The sequence below is a fragment of the Microtus ochrogaster genome, chromosome 1, assembly GCF_000317375.1.
Source record: "Microtus ochrogaster isolate Prairie Vole_2 chromosome 1, MicOch1.0, whole genome shotgun sequence".
In the NCBI taxonomy this organism is placed as follows: domain Eukaryota; kingdom Metazoa; phylum Chordata; class Mammalia; order Rodentia; family Cricetidae; genus Microtus; species Microtus ochrogaster.
In genome coordinates this window covers 49,753,582-49,764,242 of record NC_022009.1, presented here as the reverse complement: position 1 = coordinate 49,764,242, position 10,661 = coordinate 49,753,582, and the positions used below count along the sequence as shown (strand labels likewise).

Here is a 10,661-nt window from a genome sequence, read left to right as displayed (position 1 = left end):
TGTGCCAAATTTATAGTAAGATTTTCTAATTCTTAGCCCTCATTGGCAGGGGGTTTAGCAGCTACATTTATGAAAATTTTTTTCTAGATTCAATTTATGAATTGTAATTTTAATATCATGTACTCCATATTTGTTCCCACAATCTGAGCTGGATCCAGAAGTACATTAAGCAGTTCTGAAATGATCAGGAAAAATGGTTATCGCTACTGAAGCTAATATCACAGATTTAAGACAGAACATCACTGCTTTATGCTCTCTGTGAACAATTTTAGATGCTGTGTTCTGATTAGAATTAAAGTTCTCTTTTAAGGAGAGTCTGATGCCTAATGTTCCCATACCAAGAACCAGCAATTCTGGCACCTATGTCTCTCTTGCCCCTTCATTTGAAATTGGTGACTTTACCCCTTTACCATCCATTCCAGGATCTTTTCTTGGAAATATTCTACTCCATGCCTTTGATGAGGACATTTGTGATTATTTTGAATCTCATGGAGATAATGTCAGATACATTACTATTTCAATATATATATAATTTAATCAAAAAAGAAAAGTCATTGTGACATTAAAATGCCCTGGAAAATGAACCAAGTGTAGGTGCAGGTCTTATGAATCCTGCCTTGAGGGGTTGGTGCCTCAGCTGACACTATTCATTATGGGTTTGGTTTATTTATTTATACAGTGTTACTACAACTTTGTGGTAAGTACAAATTCATGGTTTAGACACAATTTTATGTTTATATATTTTAAACATTTAAAGAATTAGATGGTTTATTCCTAAAAAATGAGTTGATCAATTTTGATAGATTTCTTTAAAGAAATAAGTTTACTCAAACCTTTTTCCATATTTTCAGTTATGTTCATATCACAAAGTCATTGGGAAGGGTCTTCAAATTTAGGAAAATCATTTTCTTTCTTAACTCTAAGATATCCATTAAAAAAGCAAGAAAAAGATTACATTGTGATTTAGCATCACAATACCAGTGAATAAAATTCTAGGTCCTGTGTGTTGACTTTCATTGCATTCTGTCCTTCTGGCCCTCCTCCAGGATGCTTGGCATATGAGAGACAAGAGCTAACTAATCATGATTTTGCCTACAGTTTTTTTTTTGTCTGTTGGTGCTGTTTTTAATGAATCAGAGGTCAGTATAAAGATGCAGTTACTAATATTGAATAAATAGAAATCTCAAATATGTGAGGCAAGAAATTGACAGATTAGTTGTCAATAAAATATCACTCTCTCCCATGTAATTATAGAAGGAATAGCTGCCAGCCTGCAATGACACCTACTCTTCTCTGTTGCATTCACATGATATTCATCAGAAGTGCTGTATACTGAGGACCTGGCTCTACAATGTGGGGCTACTTTCTCTGGAAAAAAAAGGTGGACTCCCATTAGTTCTTCTGTGCTTCCCCCAACAGACTGGCTCCCTTTGAGTCCTAAATCTTAAGTCTTTCATCAAAGTCAGCACCTGCCAGGAAATGCAAATCACTCCAGTATCCACCCCAAACCAGGGTTTAAAAGCTAAACCCGGGTCTGGGTACTCACTGGTGTGCAGCCATGGACAGACTTCCTTCTTCATTGCTGCTGTTGATTTACCCTGCATGTGAGTGCCAAGGCTCAATAAGGGGCAAAATTCTATATTATCACCTATTCCAACCTTATCCTCTGCTTTCCTTTCTCCACAGTTGTCCTGTCCCAGGTTACACTGAAGGAATCTGGCCCTGAGTTGTTGCAGCCCTCCCAGGATCTCATACTGACCTGCTCTTTCTCTGGTTTTTCACTGAGCACTTCTGGAATAGGTGTGGGTTGGATCCGTCAGCCCTCAGGAAAGGGTTTGGAGTGGCTTGCAAACATTTGGTGGGATGATACTAAGTTCTACAATACATTCCTGAAAAGCCGACTCACAGTCTCCCACGACAACAACAACAGGGTATTCCTCAAGATCACAAGTGTGTATGCTGCAGATACTGGTACATACTACTGTGCATGGAGAACACATTGACACAGCCTCATCTAACAGCAGTACAATAGTCCAGGCTTCTTCTTAGCTCTGTGCCCTCCTCTTACAGCTTAGGGGTTTGAGAGTGGACCCAGTTTTCCTGCTAGCCTCTGGGGATTCCTCTCCACACTTTGTTTCAGAGCCCTGGCTTCCTGATACACAAATTAAGTGACTTTTAAAAATTGTTCAGAAATGAGAATCTGTTGCTAAGATTTTTGTGGAGGCCCAAAAATGTGAGCCTATTTTTACTTTGTATGAAGGACGGAGAGTTTTTTCTTGTCCAAAGTTGTTGACAAGTGTGACTGCTCATACTGACATAGGGTGTGGATAGTTGGTCCTTTTGACAGTAAGATGGTCCATATAGGTAGATCCACTCAACTGTGACTAATGATCAGGATATTCAAACATACCTATGTTTGCTGAAGCTAGTGTCCAATAGTTCTTTAAGTATTAAGAGTGTCTTATTCCTAACCCAGGAGGTTTAGAGATGTGTTTCCACTCAGTCTTTGGCCTCAAATCACCCAAAGTGCAGATTCCAAATTATTGCAACATTAGCCCTCAGTAAACTACTGGATATTTGGAAGATTGTCGTTCCTGGAAAACATTCATAAGTTGACTCATTGGCCAAAGGTGGCTTCATGTAAATCACAAAATAACTCAGGATATTGCCAAGGCTATCAGTTGCTCTCCACAAACTGTTGGTAAAACCTTATTGCTAAAGACAACACTAATACATCTCACCTATCCTCAAGAACTTGAGTTGGTACCTTACAGGATGCCTTATCTACTGACTTTGTAGCAATGGAAGGTACTTGGCATGCTCTCAGAGAAGAAGTGTAATAATAAACCTAACAACAAACTGTGACCCACAATGGTGATCTGCCTGTTAGATATGCTTGTGTATTCATTAATGGCACAAATATTGGGGAAGTAATCATCCATTTTTAATTGCATTTGCTGGCTTTTTAGGGAGCCTACTCTATTTGGATGCACACCTTCCTAGACCTGGATGGAGCCATTCTGTGATTGGATTTAAAGACTATTCCATAAATGTAAAGCAGGCTTGAAACTACTAGAATGTTCTAGAAATTTTAGTGAGGTTGCTTTATAGGAAAACCAATGGTATGCTAAAGCTGTGGTTTTCTACCTTTGTGGTATGACCTTTTGGGGAAATGAACAACCATTTCACAGGGGTCAAAGAACTCTTTCACAGGGTCCACATATGAGGTATGTGGACCTGCAAGCCAGATATTTACATTATTACTCATAGCGGATAATTACAGTTATGTAATAGCAACAAATTATTTTTTTGTTTTGGGGTCACTACAACATGAGGAACTATATTAAAGGGTTGCAGCAAATAGGAAGGTTGAGGGCCACTGTGTTAAAGGAATAGAACAATAATTCCCAATGACATGCCTGTGTATGCATATTAATCTGTGCTTCACACAACTATCATTAGTGTAGCTTCTTCTTTCAGAATATGGGAAATAACATAGAGAATCTCAAATAGACTATCTATGGAACAAGAGAGATATTAGACCACTCAGTTGTAAATCTGTTGTATTAAACAAACGTCCTCCTCAGGACTCAGGGACTGATGTAGAAGAAGAGTTTGAAAGACTTTAAGAGCCAGAAGTGTTGAATGAGTCCAAGGAAACAGCCTCTTCCCCACACAATTGAATTGGTACACATATGAACTCAATAGACAGCGGAAGTAGACATAGGGCTTAACATATTCAAGCCACATGGGATTCTGCTGCCAAGAGGGGGATTATCCAGGACTCCCAATTCTAATGAAGAAACTATCTGCAACTGGTTTGAATGTGCAAAGAACACTTAGTGCATTTCAGGGGAATTTAACTGGATCAATTAAACATACTTCCCAATAGGTGTTATACTAACACCAATAAATCACATAGTGGTATTTTTGTAGATGTTTCTTTAATTTATTTAATTTATTTGGGCATTTTCTGGTATTTTGGTTATGTATATGTATGTATGTATGTATGTATATATATATATATTTCTGATTTTTGTGCTTTTGTGAGTCTGTGTGTGAGAGAGAGAGACAGAGAGAGATGGGGTTATTTTTTAAAGATTGAAAGAAATAAAGGCTTGCAATTCAGTTAATAAGGAGGTGATGAGGATCTAGAAGTAGTTTGGAAAAAGAATAAGTATGGTCAGAGTGTATTGCTTAAAAATAATATTTTCACTAAAGAAAATTCAAATTAAACATGCTAGAATCCCCCTCCAAAATTGTGTATTGAATTTTTCAATAAATGAGGTATTGTATATAGAGTAAACATGTTTATTAATATTTCTGGCATGCACATGAACAAGCTAGTTGGAAAGTTTCCAACTTCAGGTCAGTTTCCTACTGCACTGTTGATTCCATCTCCTATAATCCGGTAGGATCTATAATGATTTTTAAATGTTTTACTGCTCAGATGATTTATCACAATATGGGCAGAGTCATAGAAAAATGTTCCCTTCCGGACATTCTCAAGCACACAGTCAAACAATTTTTTTTTTACTGATATCAAGTTGCACTCATTATCCATTCTTGGAAACACAGGCCTGTTTAAGTACTAAGTTCAAAATTGTTTCAGCTTCTATGAGTCACCCAGTCCTGAGATGGATCAGTGTTTACTCATTCATATCAATGATCTCACTCTCCTGTGCAATAATGTATAATTCTTTACTCTATCTATAAAACAGTGCAAAGTGAGTGATTTACCATGAACAGAAGTGAATTGGATCATAATTATTCAGTTGAGAAGGTTCAAGATATCACTATTTGACAAAGACAATGACTTTCTTGTCCTTGCTGATGTTGTTATGAAATTTGTAATTTTTCCGAGATGAATAACCTGAAGATATTGTTTGTACCTGTTGCTAGGGGACATTGTACAGCTCTCTAGAGTCATATCCAAACTTTTGGTCCTGTACCCGAGGTGTCTGACCACTAAAGAAATCATGGTGTATTAATTTGTGAGTGAATCAGAAAGAAGAAATCAGAACTAGATTCCAGATACAATCCCTTTTGCAAAGAGACCCATGAAAAGTGAAAATGGTGATTAGGTTCTTTAGTGATGATCACAATCATCAATTATAGCACAGAGACAGAAAGAAAATGCGGGCATTTTGATTAGTAAAAGTGATCCCAGGCAGAGAAGTATGAAAAAATCCACACCGTAAAGTGTGAGTGAGAATGCTAGACATCAATGTGTGCATGTATTTTAAAGAAACTTTTGTCCAGCTCAACACACATTGCACCAACACTGCCTGTATTGTGATCCTCATATTAGTTTAACTTAGGGAAAAAAAAAACTTATGCCAGCATTTTATGAGGTCACTGTGTCAAGGCTTTAGTGCATGAATCCAGTGATGAGAGAAAAATATCTTTGTAAATCAATACTGCTCAATCAGTCAAAATTCCTGCGTATTCACATTTATGATAGCCATTAGCATCCCATGATACTGAGCTTTGAAGCACACCATTATACACTTTACCCAGGAGAACAGAGATGCTGAAATCCAAGGGGAGCACCACCACCTCCAGCACCCTGGATTGTAGGGATAACTGCTCCTCTATATGAAAAGAGAATCTTGTCCTCAGTGAGTTTCTCAGTGTTCTGACAGTCCAGAGGACATCATATAAATTCTGACATGTGATTGAAGAGAAGACATGCATTGGGCTTGTCTCAGTTTCCTCTATCCTGCAATGTTAGGTCCATATGATTTGTGATCCTGAAGTTAGAGCACAACACATGTGAATAGCCTCACTTTCAATAGAACACATTTTTGTTTTATTCTGTGAAGTTCCATTTCTGATATTTAATCACCTATGCACACAAAATCTTATATAGTGCTGTTAGCTTATCTCATTACTGGGAGCACAATCCTAAACAGTCTTCATCAGTGAAAACATTCAGCTCCTAATAAGCTTTACTAACACATTCTTTGCTAGATAAGTTCCAACCAGATCTACTTCTTCATACCTGAAATACCAGGTCTGCTTATTAGCCATATCTGGTATTTGAACTGTTGATCACAACTGAGTCAAGGTAGAATGGAACCATACTTACGAGCCCTGTCAAAACTGCACCATGTTAAACAGATTGTGTCATGGTATACAATCTGTGAGTGTCCTCTTATCCATCCGGCCTGTTGTCCAACAGGCCTTGAGAACAAATGGGAAGAAGTGTTGAAAAGAAGCTGTGTAAGTGACCTTAAATAAGAATGGAGACAGCTCTCTGGGAGATGGCTTTTGATGGAAAAACTCAAAGTTATTCCAGGATATGGCAATATGGAGAATTGGGGAGTCAGGGGAGATACCATAATTTGCATTACGTTGCAAGCTTCTATCATACAGTTAAATTAGTAGAATCACAGCCCTATCAAAATTGCTAGAGCACTTGCCTAATTACTATTTGGGTCATCAAGGGAAGAACATTTGCAGGAGATGTGTTAAGGGTAGTCCTTGAGATAAGTCAAGAATTCTGTGCCTTGAGACATCTCCCAGATAAGTCTAAGTAGAAAGCACGAAACTTTTGCTGTGTGGAGGGAGACCTCCATGTTAACCAGCTTAGAGAATACTGCCAGCAATGTCTTCCAAAACATTCACTAGATATCTACTTCCTTCTTCATATATTTTTCTGAAGTTGTTAACTGATCTATAGGTACCACAGAGGTACCTCATCTTTGTTGACTCTTGTGTCTGAAAACTGGTGTGAGCATGAACTAAGCTTAAGACTGTGTGATTCTCTGACTTCAGATGCTTTGCTCTGGGTATAGAATAATGAAGGCAGCCAAGATTATGCTCTTTCCTGTGGTCTCCATGTTACAAGGGGGAATTGCGAGAGTTGTCATACAACTGTCACCAGGGTAAAGCCTATTTTGAGAGGAACATTGATAATGGTATAGGCATAATATAAAATCAATTTCTGAAACACCTATTTAGCATCTCCAGGTTAATCAAAATCCATTTACATATGCAGCTGAACAGTGTATTTAATGCCTATGTTACAAGTTAAACAAGACTGCAACTTCAGTGTAAGCAATGTAATCAACTTGCGATGGAACAAAAGACCAGTAGGGGGTACAAAGAAGCTAAGAATTCCCATTAGAGAGATGGGATGAAGTGTGGAGGGGATTCAGTATCCTTTGTGGTTTCCTTTCTTAGCATCTGTTAACTGACCTGCACCAGCTGTGATTGACGTATGGCGTTTCCATGCTCATGCACAGTAAAGATTCCTTGTCAAACTCCTCACATGGTTGTATATTCTTTTGAAATTTTATTCCACTTTGTTTTTACTTTATACATTTCTTAGTTCATATTTTGCTGCTGCTTATCATTCCATTGTTTATACAATTAACATTTTCAATATATATTTGTCTTTTGCTGGAAATATAGGTTGGTTCCATTTTCCAGCTGCTGTGAATAGAACACCAATAAACACATTTATGTAACTGACCCTTTAATAAGATATAGAGTCATTGAGCACTTGCTTGGGACAGACCCTATTTTATTTATTAACTTTGTGCAAATCTACAAACTAATTTCCCATGTAACTACGCTAATTTATTCTTACATCAACCCATAAACAATCTTTCTCCAGATCATGCCTGCATTTGTTGTACTTTGTTTTCTTGCTTATAATCATTCTCAGGTAAAAAGAGAACATTCAAGTTGATTCAATCTACATTTCACTGTGAGCTAAGGAGTTTAGTTGCAGGCTATATAGAAACCACCCTTGAACGTTACAGGAAATTCTCCCTGCTGTGTAATTTTTCTAGTGTAGGAAGGTTCAATGTGGACTGAAGGTAGAGAAAGGACATCAGTGATCTTACACAATGGCAGACCTCATGGACTACAGTATCTGCCTTCAGATAAGATGTATCTATTAGTGCCTAATAATTATGTATTAACCAACTACATTCTACTTGGGTTTGTGGTCAGATTCATAGGAAAGTATTCATCCTTGGCAAACTTCTGAGATTCAGTGAGGCTAGATTTATATTAAAGTCTTAATTCATTTGGTTTTGAGTGTGTGGTCGTGTGTGGGATAGATATAGTAATATTTTATTTCTTCTACATGCTTATATCCAGATATGCCGGCACTATTTGTTGAAGATGATTTCTTTTTTCCATTGTATAATTTAAGCTTCTTTGTCAAAAATCAGCTGTCCATATGTGTATGGACTAATACCTAGGTCATTGATTCAGTTTCATTGGTCAACATATCTGGTACTTATGCCAAAACCATGCTGTTTTCATTACTGTTGTTTTATGATGTCAGGGATGGTAATGCTCTGGAAGTTTTATTATTGTACAGGATTGTTTTGGCTACCCTGGATGTTCTGGTTTTTTTATATGAAGCTGAGTATTGTTCTTTTGCAGCCTATGAAGAATTGTGTTGGGATTTTGATGGGGATTGCAATGAATCTGTAGATTGCTTTTTGTTGGATTGTCATTTTTATTGTGTGATCTACTATCCAAGAGCATGGGATATCTTTATGTTTTCTGATATTATCTTTAATTTCTTTCTTCAATGACTTATACTTCTTATCAACCGTGTCTTACACTTCTTTTTAATCTATGACTGTCTGTACTCTGTTTTTTTAAAGGATTTGTTTTTTTAAAAAAAACCATCTACTTATTTTTATAATTCAATATACTATATTTGTCTCTCTTCCAAGCCTGTGTATATTTTTAAACACACTGTGCCCCATTTATAGGTCTTTTTAAAATCTGAATCTGTCCTTATTGTGTATCTGTAATTATTTTCTGTCCAGGAACATCAACATCCTCTCTTTCTTTATTTCTTTCTTTCTTTCTTTCTTTCTTTCTTTCTTTCTTTCTTTCTTTCTTTCTTTCTTTCTTTCTAAGCAGTTGTGGCTAAGGCCAACAAGGCCCTACTTGTTGGCTCTGCACAGTCCAACATGGAGGAAACAGGTTTACTGTTTCTGATATGGTTGCATGGGATCCATTTTTGCCACCTCAACTCTAGGAAGCACTGTGCAGCATATAAACACTTTTTTATGTGAATAAAAGCTAAATATGCCATGAAGTGCATTTCATGGCTTGGAAATATCTCTGTATATGGCAGTGGATATATATCATGCTTCTTGCCTGTGCACACTTAGCAGATTCAATCCTGCTGCCTGCCCAAGTGGGGAATGCTGATCCATGGGTATGTTTTCAGTGACATTCCTCCAGACCCAAGTGGGCACACAAGTACCCCAGTCCACAAACACCATTTAAATGCTCAACATTCTGGAAAAGCCAGAGCAGTTTGTTGATTATTAAAGAGTTGAAATTTTGTTTGCAGAAATGGATCAGGACCATGACTTAGAGCATGCCAGTCAGCAGCTTTTTTATGTGTGTAATTAAAATAGAAAGGAATAAAATATCTTTTATGGTTTTATGGTCCCAGGCAGTCCCGAATAAGAATATTTATGGATATTGAAGAATTGTAAAGACATGAAACACATTATTTGATGAGCCTGAAAGTAAAGAGCTTTGGATAATGTGCTCAATTTCGGGTACATATGCTGTTTGTATCATAGGGACACATAGTAATGGTTATAAGGGCAGATTTATTGACATTATTCACTAAACAATAGTGATCCTTAAAATTTTTAAGACTACATAAATTAATTTTGCTTGGCTGAGAAAAAATAGTATAAAACTGCCTGATTTGGTCCTGTGTATGCAGCCATTCAATCTTTTTATTTTCATCTGTCAAGCAAGCAAAAGCATTAATAATAAGGGAAGTGAGACAAGTGTTGTTGGCATAAGCCTTTAACCCCAGTACTCTGGAAGTAGAGGGATAGAGATAAATGCCCCTGGTGGTTATAGACACCCTAATCCAGAAGAAGAAGAAAAAATAGACATTATGAAAGCAATAGAGTCCCTTAAACAGGATGTGAAAAACTCCCTTAAAGAAATGGATGAGAAGAATAACAAAAAGTTTGAAGAAATGAATAAGTTTATAAAAGATACCCTAGAAAACCAAGAAAAAAACAAACACATAATATAAACAGTTCAAGACTTGAAAACTGAAATGGAGGCAACAAAGAAAACACAAACTGAAAGCTGGCAGGATATGGAAAATCTAGGTAAATGAACAGAGACTACAGAGACAAGCATAATCAACAGAATACAAAAGATAGAAGAAAGAATCTCAGATGCTGAAGACACCATAGAGAAAATAAACATACTGATCAAATAAAACAGAAAATCCAACAAATTCTCATCACAAAGCATCCAGGAAATCTGGGAAACAATATAAAGAACAAACCTAAGAATAATAGGGTAGAAGAATAAAAAGAATTACAGCTCAAAGGCCAAGAAAATATATTGGACAAAATCATAGAAGAAAAGTTTCCCAACCTAAAGAATGCTATTCCTCTCAAGGTTCAAGAAGAATACAGAACACCAAATAGACTGGATCAAAAAAAATCCCCTCTCCATAAAATAATCAAAACAAAAAACATACATAATAAAGAAAGAATATTAAGAGCTGCAAAGGAAAAAGGTCAAGTAACTTATAAAGGTAAACCTATCAGACTTATACCTGACTTCTCTATGGAAACCATGAAAGCCAGAAGGTCTTGGATAGATGTGCTGCAGAAACTAGTAGAACATGGATG

The 10,661-nt window shown here is 36.8% G+C and overlaps 1 gene segment (V, D, J or C); it reads left to right on the top strand.

The window, feature by feature from the left end:
• The window catches only part of LOC101998540, a 698,241-nt gene that overhangs the window by 55,096 nt on the left and 632,484 nt on the right, over positions 1-10,661 (top strand).